General features: G+C 36.2%; 1 long non-coding RNA gene across 2 annotated transcripts in view; it reads right to left on the bottom strand.

Annotated features, from left to right (window-relative positions):
- Positions 1–19,593, bottom strand: part of LOC131480372 (uncharacterized) — a 60,902-nt gene that overhangs the window by 21,660 nt on the left and 19,649 nt on the right. The window contains exon 5 of one of the 2 annotated variants that reach the window (XR_009245453.1): positions 12,761–15,613. The exons of the other annotated variant lie outside the window; for it this stretch is intronic. This is a non-coding gene — a long non-coding RNA (uncharacterized LOC131480372). Of the gene's footprint in view, positions 1–12,760; positions 15,614–19,593 lie in introns of those variants that run through there. 2 annotated transcript variants of the gene reach the window in all.

Below are 19,593 nucleotides of genomic sequence, written 5' to 3' on the forward strand. Positions count from 1 at the left end.
GAATTTGGGAGAGGGGGAAGAGGGACCCCAGTGCCAACTAAACTGTATCAAAAAATAATTTTTAAAAATTTTAAAGCATATATGGATCCAAAATTGAAGCAAGGGTACGGGTTGAAGTTCCCACTTCTTCTGATCCAAACCCTGCTAGTAAATTGGGGGAAAGTAGAGGAAGGTGACCAAAGTAATTGGGCCCCTATGCCTATGTGGGAGACTTGGCAGGAGCTCCTGACCTCTGGCCTCTGCCTGACCCAACCGTGTCCATCCAGGGAGTGAGCCAGTAGATGGCAGATCTTTCTCTGAGTCAGTCTCTCTCTCTCTCTCTCTCTCTCTCTCTCTCTCTCTCCTTCCTCTCTTTCCCTTCCTCCCTCCATTTCTATTCCTCTACTTGTAAACAACAACAGAAATTATTGTTTACTAGCATAATTATTGATCAACCCAAAATTCAAAAACTGAAGTAAACTATTAACTAATATCTACTGCTAAGCTAAAATTCTCTTCGTGTACTCTACATTTATCAAATTTCGCAGCCAAAATGTATTATTTCCAAAATCATAATGAAAACATTACAGAAACAGTACCAACCAAATTTCTATTCATATCATTAATTACTTTCAGACTGGATCTTTATAATCCTGACCTACAAATTAAATTAACAGTATGAATTCTCAAAGAATATTGTCTTTGCTGTTCAAAAAAAAAAATAAGATGGCTGTCTTCGATGCATAAATGTTGCAATATGTGAGGAGAAGCTACACTTGCTTGGAGTAGAAAACGAATATTTTAAACCAACCGAGCTTTTAGGTGCCCAGATAATCATATATGAACATGAACCCACAGGAATTGTTGTTAAGTGAGTGTGTTCAAAGAGCTTGTTTCCAAGTTCTCCCTCATCACTTAACAGTTCTATGAAAAGGAAAAATGTCAGATGACTTGAAGTGTTGAAATATAAACTCCCTCAGAAACCTAAGTTGTGTTTTCTCAGATTTAAATCATTCCCATGTTCCTGACAAAATAATAGGAAATTTATTTTTTCTCTAAATAAATGAAAGTGTAAAAAAGAAAGACATATTTTTCCTAGATACGCTGACAGACAAGCCACTAGTTGTCATCAATGACAGACACAAGAACGTCTCAGACAGAAAAAAAATACATTTGTAAGGGTTTAGTCAGTGCTGGCAATGTAACAACAGGGAGGTAAGAAATCATTTTCCTAATAGAAAGAAAAAAAATCTTAGAAGAAAAACACAGTAGTGTACCAGAAAAGAAACTGGAAGAATCACCTAAAAGCACCCTGAACTGATGTTCCATTTTTTTCTGCATTAAAACTATAAAAATCGAAGACAGATTGCAAAATTATCTAAAGTAACAAACCTATTCAATAGATAGAATCTGAAGCTTTGTTTGTTGTTGTTGTTGTTTGTTTTAATAGAAGGAGTGGAGATGAGAAGCTAAACAGCAAGGAAGGAAGCGAGAACGGGAGAACTCGATGCATTTTGAGTAAAGGAAAAGTAGATGAGCGGCAAATACTAAGGAATGATATCTCAGGAGTCTGAGTGTGGGAAATCACCTATGGATCTCTGCTTGCTTGGCCTATGTGGGAGGTTCTAAGGACAGGGCACAACTGTCCCTGGGGGTGTCCTCTAGCAATAGCCTTGCCGCCCGAAGACCTTAACCTGATCTGATCAATGGCCTTACAAGCAAGAGTAGTGCGCTGTGTCCTGGTTTTCCTTCTCTATCCTTGGGTCAACTGTGTTGGGTCTTCCTTGATAAGCAATTCTGAGATATGGACGCTGTCTCTCATTTACCTGCCAGCCATACATGGTATACTTGACCTGCAGCGTGATTGGTTGCTCCAGAGAAAAGAAGATGCCTTCTAGCCAATTACAGTGCTGTTGTTGGGTGGGGAGATTGTCGGGCGACATGCCTCTACCTTCCCCTTTTCTTGGGTTGTATAAGATTGTGCTTACTTTACAATAAATGGACATGCTTGATCAGACTGGTTCGGTTCTTGCCGAGGAACACCATTACTTGATCCCCTCATTGCTCACAGAGGTCTGCTGGTCAGAACCCCCGAGGTATGAGGAATTTCCGTGTATGTGTGTGTGTGTGTACATATATATACACATATATACATATATCAGTATGTGCATACATGCAATAATTACATATACATCTAACAGTCTTATAGTATGTGTATATTATGTATTTGTGATATATACATACACAATGCATGGAATATATTTTCATGATTTGTTCTTTTTTGCTTTTTTTCCAATATATTCTTTACACACATTTAGTTCCTTTACTGTGATGGAGTAGTAATGCCGCTGAAAAGGGTATCTGAAAAATCCAAGAGGGGAGTTGAGATTGGAAGAATTAGTAGGAGGAAATTCAGAACCTCAGATAATCTTGCTCCTTGAGTAAATTGATATGGACTTACAGTATTGGAATTTAATTTTTATCACATATTATGTTAAATAGTTCTATAAATATGAAGCATACACAAGATTTTTAAAGATTATTTTAACTGGAAAGGCAAATTTACAGAAGGCAGGAAATAAAGAGAGAAAGATTTTCCATTTGTTGATTCACTTCACATGTCGCTACAATGGCCAGATCTGAGCCAATCCAAAGACAGGAGCCAGGAGTTTCTTTCAGGTTTCCCATGCAGATACAGAGTCCCAAGTATTTGGGACAATCTCTACCGCTTTCCCAGGCCACAAGAGGGAGTTGGATGGGAAGTGGAGCAGCAGGGACACAAACTGACACCTACAGGGGATCCCAGTGCATGCAAGGCAAGGATTTACCCATTGAGCTATCCCTCAGGGTCCTACACAGTGCTTTTAAACTAGTGAACAAAAATATGTCAGCATAACATGGCAAGAACAAAATAATAATGAAAGGGTAGCTAGACATCACTTTAAAAACAATGCCATTTAAAACTGAAGTTTGACCATAAATTTTCTTTTAAAAGATTTATTTCATTTGAAATACAGAGTTACAGATAGGAGGGGAGACAGACAAGACATCTTCCACTTTTTATTCCTTCCCCATATGGCCACAACATGACAGCTGAGCTAATCAGAAGTCTGGAGCCTGGTTCTCCCACATGCGTGCGGGTGCCCAAGGAATTGAGCCAACCTCCACTGCCCTCCAAGACCATAAGCAGGGAATTGGATCATAAGTGGAGCAATTGGGACTCAATCTGGCATGTGGGACGCCACTGTTGCAGGTGGAAGCTTAGTGTTATACGGCACAGTACCAGCCCTGACAATAAATTTTCAAATGGGACCTATAAGGGATGAGATTTACCAATATTTTAATTCAGGATGAGAATGTAATTTCTAATTTTAGTAAAACACATGGCAAGCACATGAAATATTGGAAATAGGCAGGGTCCTGATGCTTAAATCAAGTACAAGCTATGAATTTACTCACCAAATATTGACTGAGCACATAATACGTATCATAGTTTCCTTTGACAGCTGTGACAACCTGAAAGTTAAAAAGATTTATTCTGACATGGATTAAACATGCTAAGACATTAGTGACCCTGGTTGGGGGGAAAGCAAAAACAATTCACTATGGTTGGAAGTAAAACATTAGAATGTGTTCTGGTGATTTTATTGCAGGTATAAAAATACATGAGGCTGCACTCATACTTACTATACAACTTAGCAAGCACATCCTCATCAGTTCCATATGGGAGACCATGGCATGTGCTAAATGGTTTATCAAGCCATCCTGATGGCATAGAAGGAATTCAAAACACAAGAGGTCTTTGCTCGGGATTGAAATGCTTTAACTTCAGAGTACCAGCGAACAGTAAGTGCAAATTATAGGGTCTTGTGTTAATAAGATTTCCCTTCATAAATTGAACAAACGTTTAAAATGACACAAAGTATTCCGAGATCAAAGTAAGTTCTAGTAACACAAACTACAGCCAAGCAATTAGAAAATTGTAGTCCTATGTTCTCCACTCTGCCATGGGCAAATTTCTCATCAGGCACTTAGGAGTTAAAAAACAGTGGTAGTCTCCTCAGATCTACCATTGTGATGTTATTTTACCTAAAGTGTTAAAAGTAATACCAGTATTAATATTGGCTAAATTATAGTGATTAAACTGTAAGAAAAAGATTTTTCTGAATAACAAAAAAGACTGAAAAATGCTGCAATCAATTTTTCTTCATTCTTTTTCAATTTCTACAATTGTCCAAACTTTATTATACATGTAGTTATGACAGTTATGTTTTATTATGTCTGTATTTAAATATACTGCATATTTAAATACATCAATAAAGAAACTGTGGTACATCTATTCTATGGGATACAACTCAGCCATTAAAAAGAATGAAATTCTACCATTTGCAACAATATAGTCCCAACTAGGGACCATTATGGTTAATGAAATAAGCCAATCCCAAAACAACAAATACCATATGTTTTCTCTGGCATAAGGCAGCCTTCATATAAAACACATGATCAACAGATACATAGGTAAGCATGAATATACATGTATTCTCTTAGATGTACTATAGAAAGGAGGCTAGCCTACTAAGTGAAGATACATTAAAGTATGCATCTCTACTCCTAAATCAAAGGTGGACTCTAAATCAAACAGTTAAATATATCTTGACAATAGGAAGTTGGACTTTCTGCCATTGTCTACACCTACAATGCCATGTTACACTCAAATAGAAGAATGATGGATTTGTGACTGCTATTGAAAGACTATACTATTGACCAGAGATGGTCTCCCCAACAAGCCGTTGAATTTGTCTGGACAATAGGATGCTGGACTCTATGTTTGGTATATGCTTGCAATGAAAGAATCTCATGTGAACTTAAACTTGCGTAATGCAACAAGGTGGAGGAACTCACCATATGGGGAAGGTTTGGGGAGGGGTGGAGGGAATCCCAGTACCTATAAAACTGTGTCACATAATGCAATGTAATTAATAAAAAAAAAAGACTATACTATTGTAATAATACAGGGGGAAACAGTTGGAGGGCAGAGAGTATGGAAACTGTGGAATGGGAAATCCTTAAGCCTATGGAACTGTATCATGAAAAAATAAATTTTAAAAAATGCCAGTTAAGATAACTGTGTCTTTTATTGAAGTGCTTGGTGTCAATTCCCAGAATACGGCAGATTAGTGATACCTCGTGTGATTGATTTCCTGCCGCCTGCGAGGGCTGGATTGTATTCCAAGCTTTCAGCTTTGGCCCAGTCCTTACTGGTGTCAGTGCCTGTGAAGATAAGCAGCAGATAGGTACACTATCTGATTTCTCTATTTTTTTTCTTTTTCTCTCTGTCTTCCAAGTGGAAGACATTGTGGAAGTCATTGATTTCATGGGAATAAATCTAAATAACAGTTTTATGAGGCTAATATCCATAATGAGTCACATGCTGAAAGAAGCATGCTGTAAAAATCTGAAAAAAGAAACAAATAAAATGTAGTAAACATTGAAAATCAACATGACTTTTCTAAAAATAGGCAACATCGCTGACTTCGTTCATCTTTTTAATAATGTCATTATGACATTAAGAGAATGGAGTAAATACTGTTATCTTGACTAGCACAAAGTATCAAGAAAAAAATGAACTGGAATAAAATAATTTAGAAGAGGCACACTAAAGGAATAGCTCATATGAGAGTTAAAAACAACGTTTCAAGCTCTCTCCCTGTGGTGCCATCCTTTGATCATTCAAGAAATAGACTTACAATCTAGTGTTCTGAACACTTCCTTTACTCCTCAAGTCCTGATCGCTCTTAAGACTTTTCAATCTATTTGAAATACAGAGAGACAGAGATCTTCCTTTTGGTTTCTTCACTCTCCAAATGGCTACAACACATTATCCTCCCATTTGCAGAAGAGCTCCACTCAATCCCTTGAATGCTGGAGGGAATAAAAATCTTGGAGAATTTTTCTCCACCTAACAGGCTTTCAGCTGAGACATTCATCACCTTCCCTCAGACTAACACGATATCATCAGCTCTTTGGGAGCTGAAGATCTGCCAATTATGTATGTAATTCCAATTATTTACAATATGGTCTATGTGTGTCTCGCTTTACATATATCATTACATACAATATTACATATGGATCTCCTTATGATATGTATCATATATTTTAAACACTTGTTCTTACTATCCATGGGAAATTCAAGACCCCTCAAAAATATCACAATTCTAGATTGCTCAAGTGTCTTCTATAAAATAATGTAATATTTGAATATAATACATGTGCATTCTTTTCACACTTTAAATCATGTGTAGATTATTTATAATACATAATATGTTTCTACATAAGTAGTTGCTTTATTGTATAAGGAGTCATGACAACATGAAAAATTATGTGAAAATATTTAGTACTAAAGCAATTTTGTTATACCACATGTTTTATATTTCCAGTTGATTGAACTATAGAGGTGTAATGCACCAAATACAGAGGGTCTATAGTGTATTTAAATATATCTTATTGGTTCTGTTTCTCTCAATAATTCTGACTAACACAATTCCCTCAGCCCAAAATCGACAAGGCAGCATGATGACGACTATGTGACCTCTGCATGGACACTGGGTTACACTGCAGAAGAAAAATTTTGAGCTTAGGGAGCCTGGATATTTTACATGGAGTGTGAGCAACCTTGCCTGACCTTTTCCCAGTGGGAGACATTTTCTTTATTATACTGGACGATAAGTAAACCTGCCTTCATTCCAAAGGGAAATAGATACTATCTCTAACTTTCCAGGCTCTTTGCTGTGCAAACATCCTTGAAAGGATAGTGCACAACAAAAAGGCAATAAATGACTTTGCTCAGAAGACACACAGAAACGTGAGAAACACATGAAGAGCCATCTTCTAACATGGCCACTTTCTCCCCTTGTTCACTATAGCCCATTCTCTCATCTATTCAAGAAACATGATCACGGCAGGTATCTGATAAGCAGTTAAGATCCTGCTTGACTGACTGCATTCCAAATTGGAGAACCTGAATTTGAATCTCTACTCCACTAAAAATCCTGATTTCCTACTGAATACACACACTATGAGAGCAGCAGGTGATGACCTAAGTACTTGGGCCACACTTGTGGGAGACCTGCATTTAGTTCCTGGCTCCTGTCTTCAGCCTTGCCCAGTCCCAGCTGCTGCAGGCATTTAGAGAGTCAACCAGTATATGCAAGTCCTCTCATTGTCTAATTCTTTCTGTCTTTCAAATAAGAAATGAATATAAGTAGATAAAAATATTTTTAAATACCATGCACTAATAAGTTTCCCATTGCTTCCCTATTTTTTGTTGGTTTATTTCGATTAACCTAAATTTCTCAAAGTTTAATAATTATGGGATCATTTAATTTCCATCATCAAACTCATTACTCACTTTTCATTCACTCTCCCTGAGAATTCATTGTCCCCAAGCTGTCTTCTCCTATGTTCTACTAAATTCGGCTTCTCTTTGCTCCACCGAACCAGATTGTCAAGATAAAGTTTCTTAAGCCAAGTAACTTATGAACAACAGAAACTTATTTTTTCACAGTTCTAGAGACTGGGAAATCGAAGAGCAATGGGCAGACAGATCTGGCATCTGCTAAGGGTCCACTTCCTGATTCAAAGCCTGTAGGCAACCCAAGTAACTCCTTTGCCTTCTTCATTATCAGGGCAGTAATTCTATTGGGGACTCTGTCCCTATCACCTAACAACAACCTAATAAATATCACCTCTTAATTCCATCGGCGTGGGGATTAGAATTTCAACAAGAGTTCTGAGGAAGCACATGCTCAAATCCTAGCAATCACCAATGACTTTTATGTCACTAAACGCAGTGGCCAATTTTCAGTATTCATCTTAAATTTCAGAAACATTTGAGACAGCTAAGACCATTTTATTCACTTAGCTTTTTGAAAACTACTACCATGCTTTGCACAGGAGTGAGTATTGTAGTGCTCTAGAGTTTAGTCTTTAAATTGCTTTATAACCTGTCTTCACTCATAATTTTGATAATTCATCTAGGTTCATGGTTTAAAGAGCACATACTGTACACCATTGACTCTAAATTTTTAAGCCATATCTCTTCCTAGAATTTCAAATTCATGAGAACTTACTTGGCCACTCTATCTAAATTCCAGCACCTTACCTCTTCCTCAAGACTTCCTGGTTCATTTGTTTTAATCTCTTCTTATATAAAATATTTATTAGCATGCAAATATATACAATTTATTTATCATAGTTTTTATCACCACCCCTTGGTAAAATGTAAGCTTTTTTAAAGGCAGAAATGTTCTTTGTTCCTCTATGTTTAGCATCTATATAGCACCTAGAATACAGATGGCAATCTTCACTTGTGGAGTGGATTAATGTATCATTCAATGAGCATGGATCTAACAGAGATGGGTTAGAGTTCATAAACAGACTTAGAAGACATTGTGCTAAGTGGGATAGTTAAGTTGCAGAACAGATGTTACAGTATTTCATATTTGGAAATCTAAAGTAGGCAAACTCATGGAGACAGAAAGGAGAATGGCAACTTCCAGGCATTGCCAGTAAGAAGAAATTCCTTTCAAATAGTACAAAGCTTCAGTGATGCAGAGTTGAGTAAATTTTAGAGATTCCATTGTGCCCATAATTAACAGAATCATGTTCACCATTTTTAAAATATGTTTAAGGAGCAGATTAGGTGTTAAATGTCATCACCTCAAAAAAGTGGAGACACAGGAAACTTTTTGAGGTAATAGACATTATTAGCTTCCTTGTGCAAACAGTTTCAGAGTCATGCCTAAATTACATGTGTATGGTTCCAGCATGAATGCTCAGTGGTTAAATCCTCACCTTCCATGCACCAGTCAGGATCCCATATGGATACCTGTTCATTTCCCAGCTGCCCACGTCCCTTCCAGCTCCCTGCTTACGACCTTGGAAAATAGGAGGATGGCCCAAAGTCTTGGGACCTTGTACCCACATGGAAGACTTGGAAGAAGCTCTCGGATCCTGGATTTGGTTTGGCTCAACTTGAGCCATTGCAGCCACTTGGGGGGTGAACCAGTGGATGGAAGATCATTATCTCTGTCTCTCCTTTTCTCTGTAAATCTGCCTTTCCAATAAAATAAATACATAAATCTTTACAAAAAAGTAAATGGACGCAGTTTTTTGGTATACTGAAGTTCATCCTCATAAAGCGTTTGAGGCTAGTAACTACATAAGCAAAAGAGGTTTGTTTAGCTCACAGTTTTGGAGGCATGAAGAATGGGACTAACACCAGCTCAGTTTCATTCATAATGGCAGGGTACCTCTGTCACTAGAGGTGATCATGCGCAGCCTGGATGACAATGGCTCAGGAATGCAGATAAAACAGGCTCTGAAACCACAACAGAAGCTAGACTAACAGAGGTCTCAGGGCCTCGAGAATACCTATTACCATATTCTCTGAGTTTTTGCCATTTTGCATTTTACGAGTCTGTGATTTTTGACATACTATATAGCCTTTTGTAACTATGTACAGTTAGAATACAGTGTAAGGATTGGTTTCTTCAAGTAATCTGAGCCACGCTATGTCAAAATATACTTTCAATGGAAAGGTGTTTCGGGGGACTGGTATTGTGGCTGCACAGATAAAGCCACTGCCTGAGAGGCCAATATCCCACAAGAGAACTGGTCCAAGTTCAGTTGGTCTGCTGCTGACAATACACCTGGAAAAGTAGCAAGGGCTGCTGCACTCATGTTGGAGACCCAAAGGGAGTTCTTGGCTATTGGCTTATATCCAGCCATTATGGCCATCTAGGGAGTGAGGCAATAGATTTAAGATCGCTCTCTCTCTCTTTCTCTCTCTTTCTCTCTCTGTCTTTCTGATTCTCCCTCTCTCTGCAATTCATTCAGATAAATAAATCCATCTTTAAAAGATGAAATAATTGAAAGATATCAATCTAGTTTAACATCAAGTCACTTTTTGCGTTACATAGCTATCCCTACTGGTAGAGTTGCCCTGGGTTCTTATTCATTATTTCTTCTACTTTCCCTTTTTCCTTTTTATCAAATTTCAAATGTAAACACATTATTGTTTTTCTGTACATGTCTCTGTGATTTAATCCTTAACTATGGAAATATTATGTAATATGGAGCATTCTTCTTTTGAAAAACAGTCGTTAAGTATTACAGTATAACACTTCAAAAATAAGAACTTTGTTAGAATATTTTAATGATAATACTTATTATTAGAATGCATTAATGATAATGAAAACCACAAAATGTCTGTTTGTATTAATACTTTTGCACACAATACATTTTCTTTAAATATTTTCTAACTTTACACTAAAAATACTAACAACTTAGAAAAGGCAAATTCTGAGGTCTTGATTTTAAAAAATTTGCTAGGCATCACATCTGCATTATGGCAGGCTAAGAGGCAGAACTTCCTCCTGGTCTTATCCCAGAATAATGTGCATTTCAAACTTTCAGGGTTCATTTCCAGAACCAACTCGGCAAGTAAATATTCTTTCAGGTTTCCCTTCGATTTGGTTAAAACAGAAATGTTCCATTTCATCTTTTTCATAAATCAAGAAAAAGCATCCTTCATTTTTGAAGTTGTGATTGTTAAGCTTACCATTTATCTGCCCAGCAAGCCTAGAGTCTTAGAATAAATATGATGTTCTGTGCTTGAATTGTGATGACCCCCCCATATACATTTTTCCCTTGATGCTTCCTTCACCTGTATGTCATTTCCATGAAAATGCCTTCTCATACATAGTCCCATCTGACAGTGCACCTTTCCTTCCAAACCAAGAAAGAATTTGATATAACATTGAATCTTTTAAATTCCAAAAGCACACTTAGCTTATTTGCTAAAAAGTTCTGCTTTCTTTAAAAATCAGGAGTGCAATGTCTTCATTTATACTAATGCAAAATAAATCAAATCACTCACTGAGCACAACTCAGTATTCCCAAGAAATGCACAAAATATGCCATGACTTTCAGTTGCTAACACAGTAAGCATTCTCTTAGTGCTCACTTTTAAAGTATGGCTACTTGCAAAAACTGAGAAAAACATTCTTTCAGGGTAAATGCCTTATGATTTCAAATTCCATTTGCAATGTGAAAAACCCACACACATTTCCTACAAGATACTTGCATCACCATATTAATACAAATATTTCTGTTAATGTCATAATTATAAAGATGGTGACAATGGAAAAAATGTTTGACCCTGATATTTGTGTATATCACCATTCATTAAATTGAAACATCCTTGAATACATAGAATTATTTGAGGAAATGTGGATGAGTATCAATAATGTTTTATAGACATATGGAAGTGAATTACAAAATATTTTGCTAGGACAAAATGGAAAAAAAGAACTTAAGCTCTTTATCAGTGAAAGTTGTACACTGCTAAGGACATTTGCGTATCATCTCTCAGTTCTTTGCTTCCTACTTTAGGGTTCACATATTACCTGAGACAAAGAAATCTGAAAGTCAGATACCCCTTTACAAGGAAAAAAAAGGCTCATTGATAGCATTTAAAAAACTGAATCAAAGTATGTTAATTTTGATGCAAAAAAAGTATGAAACTCGTGCACAGTTTTTCTTAATGTACATATTCCATAAATGTTAGATATTTTTGTTGCTTATTACTTTTCGTGATCTTGGTCTCCTGAAGAACAGATGAAGAGAGAAATGGATATGGGTTTCCTAATACTGGGCAGCATTTTATGAAAGCAATCAACAGTTGAAGGAAGCACTTAACTAACTTGCTAAATGAAATCAAGTATCCATGGAACACATTAGGTTGGAATACATTACAGATAATGCCACAATATTACTAAATTGTCCAAAGTCTCCGTGTTCTGAACAAAAAGAGGCAGATTAAAAACATATCTACTGATAACCAATACCCACATGGTTAGATTTGCCTTAATGATAGAAATTGCAAAACATTCAGCAGCAACTCCAAAGGTAATCTTGTCCTAATCTATCCATCTTGTGAATTTAAAAATGTGTATTCAGAGTAATATCCAATTCATCCCAAGGGCAAGCCATCCAATCAGACTCATGTTAGGACTTTCAGAGACCCTATACATCCAGAAGAGAGAGAAAGAGAAGAACAAAAGAAGGAAGAAAGGAAGACAGGGAGATGAACTGCCACGAAGGAAGGGGAAAAAGTCTATAACAATCTTCTGACACTTGTAAATCTGCCTGAGAAGACTAAACACACAAACATATGTATATGTTTAAGTACGCATAGCTAGACAAACAGATAGATATACATTGATCAGGGATGTTCTAAAAGTACTTTGAAAATTCATTATCTGGGCCACCACTGTAACATAGCAGCTACAATTGTTTCCTGATGTACCAGCATTCCATATGGGTGCCAATTCATGTTCTGGCTGCTGCACATCCAATCCAGCTCCCTGCTAACATGCCTTGGAAAGCAGTAAAAGATGGCCTAGTACTTGGGCCCCTAAACGCATGTGGGAAGCCCAGAAAAGCTCCTGGTTTCCACCTTCAGAACAGTTCCTGCTGATGGGACCATCTGGAGAGTGAACCCATGGATGGAAGATCTCTCTCTTTCTCTCTTTCTCTCTCTCTTTCTCTCTCTCTTCCCTCTGTGCATGTGCGCATGTTGCATGTGACTCTGCCTTTCAAATAAATACATAAATCTTTAAAAAAAATAGAAAATGCACATTATCCTTTAATTTATCATGAGGAGATTAAAATGTCATTTACAAAATACATAGTTCTCTCAAAATCCAAGAAACTTTGCATGCTCACATATTTCAAAAAGAAAGTGATCCAAATTTTTAGAGCTTGAAAATTTCCCTAAAACTTTCACTGGACACAGGGCATGTGTAACCCAGGTTCATAACACAAATTTTGTAGAAGTAAATATGGTGATCTGTCATAACTGAGGTAGTAAATACCTTTCAATTCTATAGATAACTACCATGAAGGAGCTTAATTCACCAAAGTGACATTTTATGGTGTCTGAGACTCAATAATAATGACAGAAACTGGGAAAGGAATCATTCATTCCTACACTGCTTGCATCAACTGGAGCGTTCTAATCTCAAGCTGTATGTGACACCAGGAAGGATGTCTCCTGTGCTTCAGAGGTTTTGTTAATTCTCTCACATTTGTTTCTGGTTTGTCTCTCTCTTTTTCCTGACATTTCTTTTACCCTTGCTCCTATTCCATCTCCCCCTCTCTCCTTATCCCACTCTCCTAATTAGGCCACTTCTTCATCCTATCATTCTTGCTCTAAATATACTTGCTAAGTCTATCTTTCTCTTGCCTCTTTTCCACATTATCTTTTTTTAGGCACAATGCCAGTGCCATTTTTCTTGTGATTTGTGAAAGTCTTTCTTTCGTCTGTCCCTGCCCAGGCCTCCTACCCCCTGCCTAAGCTTTTCCTTTTCCTTCTATTATCTAGTACGCTCTCTGTTATATTTCTAGCCCTTAAAGTTCACAGGGCTCATGAGAAAAGAAAACTACAGCTGTGGTGAAACAACAGAGGTTTGCCCAAAAACTACCCTTGGATATTTGGATCTCATTTATCATACTGCTTCTAAATAGTTTAATTGCGTAAGTCAAAAAAAAAAAAATCCTTGAGAAAGCACTTGTAATCTGTTTACTGTCAAATCTTTTGGTTCCAAATTTGTCCCCATTCCTGACTCCAAGTGATAAAACAGATATATTTACATTTTCCCCTTGTTTATAGTGGAATCAAACCAAAAAGCTTCTGTTCATCCAATTATATTTCCCAATAGTAATAAGGGACAAAATGATGCCATTTTAATCTGTGTGTGCTAAGTACAGGAAAAATACATTTAATTGTGAATGGTATGTTTGCAGTTTTACCCCAAACACTAAGAGGGTGATCAAATTCTGCTGCGTGAACTTTACTGCCATGTGGAGAATTACATGGGCTAAACAATTCCCTGAGGAGATTTTGGCGTATGATGGGAAGTTTGGGTTTCCATACTAAACCACTACTATGCTGAGATATGCAATAATTTTTAAGTCTTTAATGGTAACAGTGTTTTGTTTTTCTATGATACCCTCTAACGTTTGTTTTCACAGCTTATTTAGTTGCCTAAAAGTATTCTCCTTATTGTGCAGGCACAAGATGCTAGGTAAATTTGCTTTTGCACTGATAAACATCATTATTTTTTCATTTTACAGGTAAATGCTTTTTAAACACATTTTTTTAAAATAAATATATTCAAAGTCTTACTAGCAAAATTGATCATTAACAACATAATTGGATTTTTTGCCTTTCTTTTTTCATTCTGAATGCATCTGCAGTAGACTACTGAGCTGCTGACCTACTGAGAAAAAAAAAGGTCTTTGTGATTATAATTAGAAACATTACAAAAATTCCATATGTGTAAAATCAAAATTACCAACAGGAATAGCACTATATCAAATGAAATTCATTCACTCTGGGCTACAGCCAGAAGTTAACAAGACGGAGATAGTTAATGGAACTGAAATTTTAAACAGAAACCTTCCTAAAACCACACCTGAATTAATCTTTTGGGAAGGAAAGGAAGTAGATACTGCATGGATTTTAAATAGACTATTAGGATATTAAATATGGACAGAATAGCATAGAAAAATATGGAAAGAGGAAATAATTAAAAGCAAAGTGCTGTTGTTTACTTAATGATAATGTATAGCCACGAATACAGCACATAAAAAAATTCATACTCTAAGAATGTTTTGAAGAGAAATACTGCTGTGATAAGAGAAAAGAGAGCATTAACTCTGCCCAGCTTTTCAACAGTGATATTTTGCCCTATAAAGTTCTGTTAAAAATTGCACTGTAGTAGTAATATTTAATTGTAGCATAAAAATTAAACACCATTTACTTGATATAAAATAGGGATAGTATGTAAATTAAATAAGTTTCAATTCATGTCTTCTTACTCACATCTGTTGGCAGTTTAAATAGTTTTAGTGTCATTAATTGTTATAAAAGTGCAAGATTTGCTGTATGCTTGCCACTTAGGACCAAAGGCACAAAAGTCTAATTGAACTAAGTAATTAGTAATTTGTCATTTCCTATTGTCAGCAATTACTTTCCATTAGAAATCCTCACTGAAAATTCTAATTTGAAATGAGGTTTGCATTTTACTGCTGTCCATCCAAATTAGTTTAAAATTGACAGCTACATTTTCATTTAAAATTTAAAGATATTAAATATGCTTGAAGAAACTGGAGCATAAGCAGCTCCAAATAAGCGCACATGCGCACGTGCAGGCGCGCACGCGCACAAACACCCCAAGGAACAGATAGCAAACACCAAAGGAATTGCTTTTCATTTCCCAAAAGAGGGTTGCTGTGCAAATATCAAATCATCATTGTTCCTGTAAAATCCCAGATTTTGATTTTTACATTTGCTCGCAGCCCCCTGTTGTGGCGCTCTCACCTGCACACAGATGGCGAAGGAGACAGCACACTATTAGGCTTCTTTCTGGGGTTCCAAGCTCCCTCTGGGAAATGGCAGTTGCATGATTTTTCATTTGTTCTTTCTTCATCCTCCACTAGCCAATCAACACTTTCCTTTCCCTAAGTTCTGAGCATGGTATCATGCTAAGGGAGAAAGCATATCAGCCTTGAGAAAAAAAAAAAAAAAAGAAAAGAAAAAAAGCCTAATGCTAAGCAGGTGTTTTATAGTTAACATGAGTTCGCTGATCTGCTTTAACTAAGGGTAACGTGGTGAGTCAAAATTTGGCTTCATTTCCTTTGTAAAAGTTGGAGCACCACATGTTTTTCCAACTACGTACACTTTCTTTTTTAACACTTAACACATTCTTTGCCCTGAAACTACAGCTGGGCTTCTTTAACAAGTGGAATAGGTTTTCAATATTAAATCATCGAAATATAAAAATGAACTTCTGCATTTTTCTACCAAATGGTTGCTAAAATTCTAAAACTCTACAGCTCTTTAACTACAAAAGATGATTGAATACAGAGATACCCACGTGGCAGTGTCTTAGGTGAGACTACAAAAAACTGTGTGGGAGAAAGCGTATTTATATATTTTTATGATAAAATTGGTGCGTCCATAAAGAATTGATTTGGGTTATTAACTTGGAAAGAATTACATTAAAGGACAAAAAAATGAAATTTCATAATTACATGTCTAATAAGTCAGTAACTAATAAGGGTGGGGTTGAATCCATCCCTATATTTATTTAAATAATATAGTTTACTAATTTCCTTTTTCCTGAATTATGTTAAAATTGACTTACAACACTGGAAAGGATAATGAATTTCTCTTATTTTTTAAAATGACACTCTAACCATTACTATAAATTCATATACTCTGACAGAACAAATTTTATACAGCTATCCCTTTAGTAACTAACTAGATACATCACACATCTGTAACACTTAAATGAACATTAATTAGTGCTAATTTACAATCAAATTCCAATGGAGAAGCAAATTATGCTTTCCTGAACAACAAAAGTCTTTATCATGACCATTATGATGAAAAATACCAGAACATCTTAATTATTTCTGCTTGTAAATAATGTTTCCCACGGACCTTAAATGCACAGAATAATCTAGAAAGCTAGAAAAAAATGCTGCTCTCATTATACTTGGATTTTAACTTGGTACTAATCCAGTTCATTTCATTGAACATCTTGTAGTCTTTCCTTCATTGTAATAGAAAACAAGATTGCTTGGAATTTCAAGATCACATTTTTCCAGTGAGATCATCGATGATATTTCAATTTTATTTGAGCCCAGAATTGTTTTAAGCTCTGAAATACTTTCCCCTTTCTACATATCATCATTCAGTAGACTGACGGTTCTAAGGTAGTGTGCTTCCCAGAAGAAACGGCAGCGGAAGACACTCACAAACTCTTATTCAGCTCATTCAAAAATTGCATATAGTTGCCAATAAAGCACTGAAGAGAAGAGAGAATTAAATTAAAAGGTCAATAAACACTGATCAATATGCTTGTAAATAACGACTCTATTAAATATTCCCTTTCAATGTAGTTATACCACAGACGCATGTTTTATATGTTAGAATTCATCTGATCATTTTTCAATCGTGCTAAATGTGTGTCTAATAGAAACATGCCAGAAACATTGGAAGACTAGCTGTGAGGAATTTTTAAAAAGAAAGGAACACAGCAACAGTCCGGATTGTCGAATCCTTGCTGTCTCGTGGTGCAGCATTAGCTCACAATCAGCTGAATAAAGAAGTCATCTCTGTCTCAGATGTAAATAAATCACAAGCCTCAGTTACTTTACCACTAGCTGTTTGTCATTCAGGAAAATAATGGTTAATCAATGTCTAATCAATGAAGATGTGTAACATATTAGTTTGCAGTCCTTCATCATCCTATTTTCTTCAATTGCCTGGGGGTTTGTGTTCAGTACTTACAGAATCGATTACAATTGAGAGTGATCATTCAGCTCATGTTGAGAGCTGTCAGCTGTGCTTTCCACGAGGCAGCTTGGCTCTTGTGTTTAATATGAGATGCTAATATTTAGCTGCATCTGACAAACTGGGATCCATGGTGGAACATTTTATGAGAAGCGCTTAAGTAACTAATTGTATCACTACATGTCATTTGATGAAACTAAACTTTTCCTGACTTCACAATAATCATAAGCATTACTGGCTTGCTGTGGAAAATTAAAGGAAAACAGATGCCTGGTTGAATCTGATCATGCCTGCAGGGACAGTCTGAGCAAGGCAGCCACCAATGATGCCTTTATAAATAACCAGGAATGGGGGAGGAGAGGGTTCTTCAACTTCCATACAAAGCAACACTTTCTGGCACAAGAACGCTGTGTTCTTATGGGCAAGTGTCTTTCCATGAGCGTAATATCTCACAAGTACTGCGGGAAAAGTTGGATCCACAGTCTCTTAACTCATTTCAGAAACAATCTTTTGTGGCTATGAGCACTGAAATTCCCTAGAAAATGTTCGTTTCCTGATGAGTCCTTTTTGCTCACCAGTTTTAAAGCACCAATCTATACATTCTGAGAAAAGAGTAGGAGGCTATTAACAAGCATAGAAGAGGAAGAGAATCTTGATTTCAAGAACAAATAATTGTCACGCTCCTGGACTCTTTGCTTTAATTGCTGTGTTGTTGATTTGTTTTGGATGCTGTGAAGATGACAGTCACGGAGCCCAGTCTTGAACATCATTAATGATATAAGGCTTCAGTCCAAGTAATTTTGGATCTTGATGGTGAAAGAACAAGTTGAGGCGTCTCATTGTCAGTATCAGTTCCAAGAGCACCCTCTAGCGCCCACAACTTTGAAGCTCCTTGCAAAAGAGAAATTTGTATGCAGCTCAAACTCATTGACACTTGCTTTACAGCCAATATTAAGAAACTTTAAAATATATATCTATCACCGAAAGTGACTTAAATGTGCTCTTAAACTTAGAAATGCTTAAATATCATTCTGTGATCAAGCATATCAGAGAAAGTTAAAATGATCTAAGGTTTTTTTTTTTTTTAGCTGTAAGAGTGCATTCATTTTGTTAAAGTATAGCTTCAGTGTATCCTGTCAAAATTTATAGTGATTTTAGGATATCTTTTCATTATTTAAATTGCTGCAATAGCTGAGAAAAACTAAACTAATGACAACAGTGTAACAAGAAAGAATATTTCATGTTCAGTGTCACAATACGCAATAAAATGTTGAGTTTATATTGTTTCCAGTAACAGTAGAAAGAAAAAAACCTTTATCTCTGAATCCAAATTTTAATGATCCAGGTTGCTTTAACAAATAACCCATTTTAAAGGTGAGAAAAACAGCTCCCGTTAAACAATTGCATTCACTTTTGTCTTCTGTCAGTTTTAACCCCCTTCGTTTCACAAATAAATCATGGAACAGTATTGAGTGCATCTGACCAAATGGTTGTGATAAATATAGAAAGGACTATCAAAAAAGAACTGGCTTCAGGTATATTTTGAGAAAGGATTTCATAATAAAAAGAACAGATACAAGGACTATATATATTCGTTTTTAAATAATGGATATATCTTTCTGGGATGTGTAGTGAAGAAATTGGAAATCATGAATATTAGCAATAATTTATGCAGACATTAACCATACTCATCTCAAAAGGCCACTTAAATAACCCAACCTAAAATGCAAATAAGAATCTCATTCTTTAAGTGAATTAAAACTTTCAAGTGAAAGTAGCCTCGTGCTTGGAGATATAATAAGTAAACACCAAGAACAAAAATCAAACAGACACCCAATTCCACAGAGATTCCCAAACTGCAAAAATTCTAGAATTTTCCCAAAATATAAATGATGGTGTTTTCCTGTTTTACACACTGATTTCTTCTGGAAAACAGTTCCTACACTTACATCCTGTGGGTGATTTAGCAAACTTTACCAGATTGTTTCTAGTAAGTCCTCTTAGTGACAATTAGAATACTCCAAGCTGAAAAAACTGAACAGTTATCCCGTGCCTAATATGTATCACTCTCTGGGCTGGGAACACACGTATGTATTATATCACATAGAATGAAATCAAGCATTGTAAAACACGGATCAACATTTCTTGGAAGTTGCCCATTTTCCTATCACTCACATTCTTTAGAA

This window comes from Ochotona princeps, chromosome 5 (assembly GCF_030435755.1).
Source record: "Ochotona princeps isolate mOchPri1 chromosome 5, mOchPri1.hap1, whole genome shotgun sequence".
NCBI classification, from domain to species: Eukaryota; Metazoa; Chordata; class Mammalia; order Lagomorpha; family Ochotonidae; genus Ochotona; species Ochotona princeps.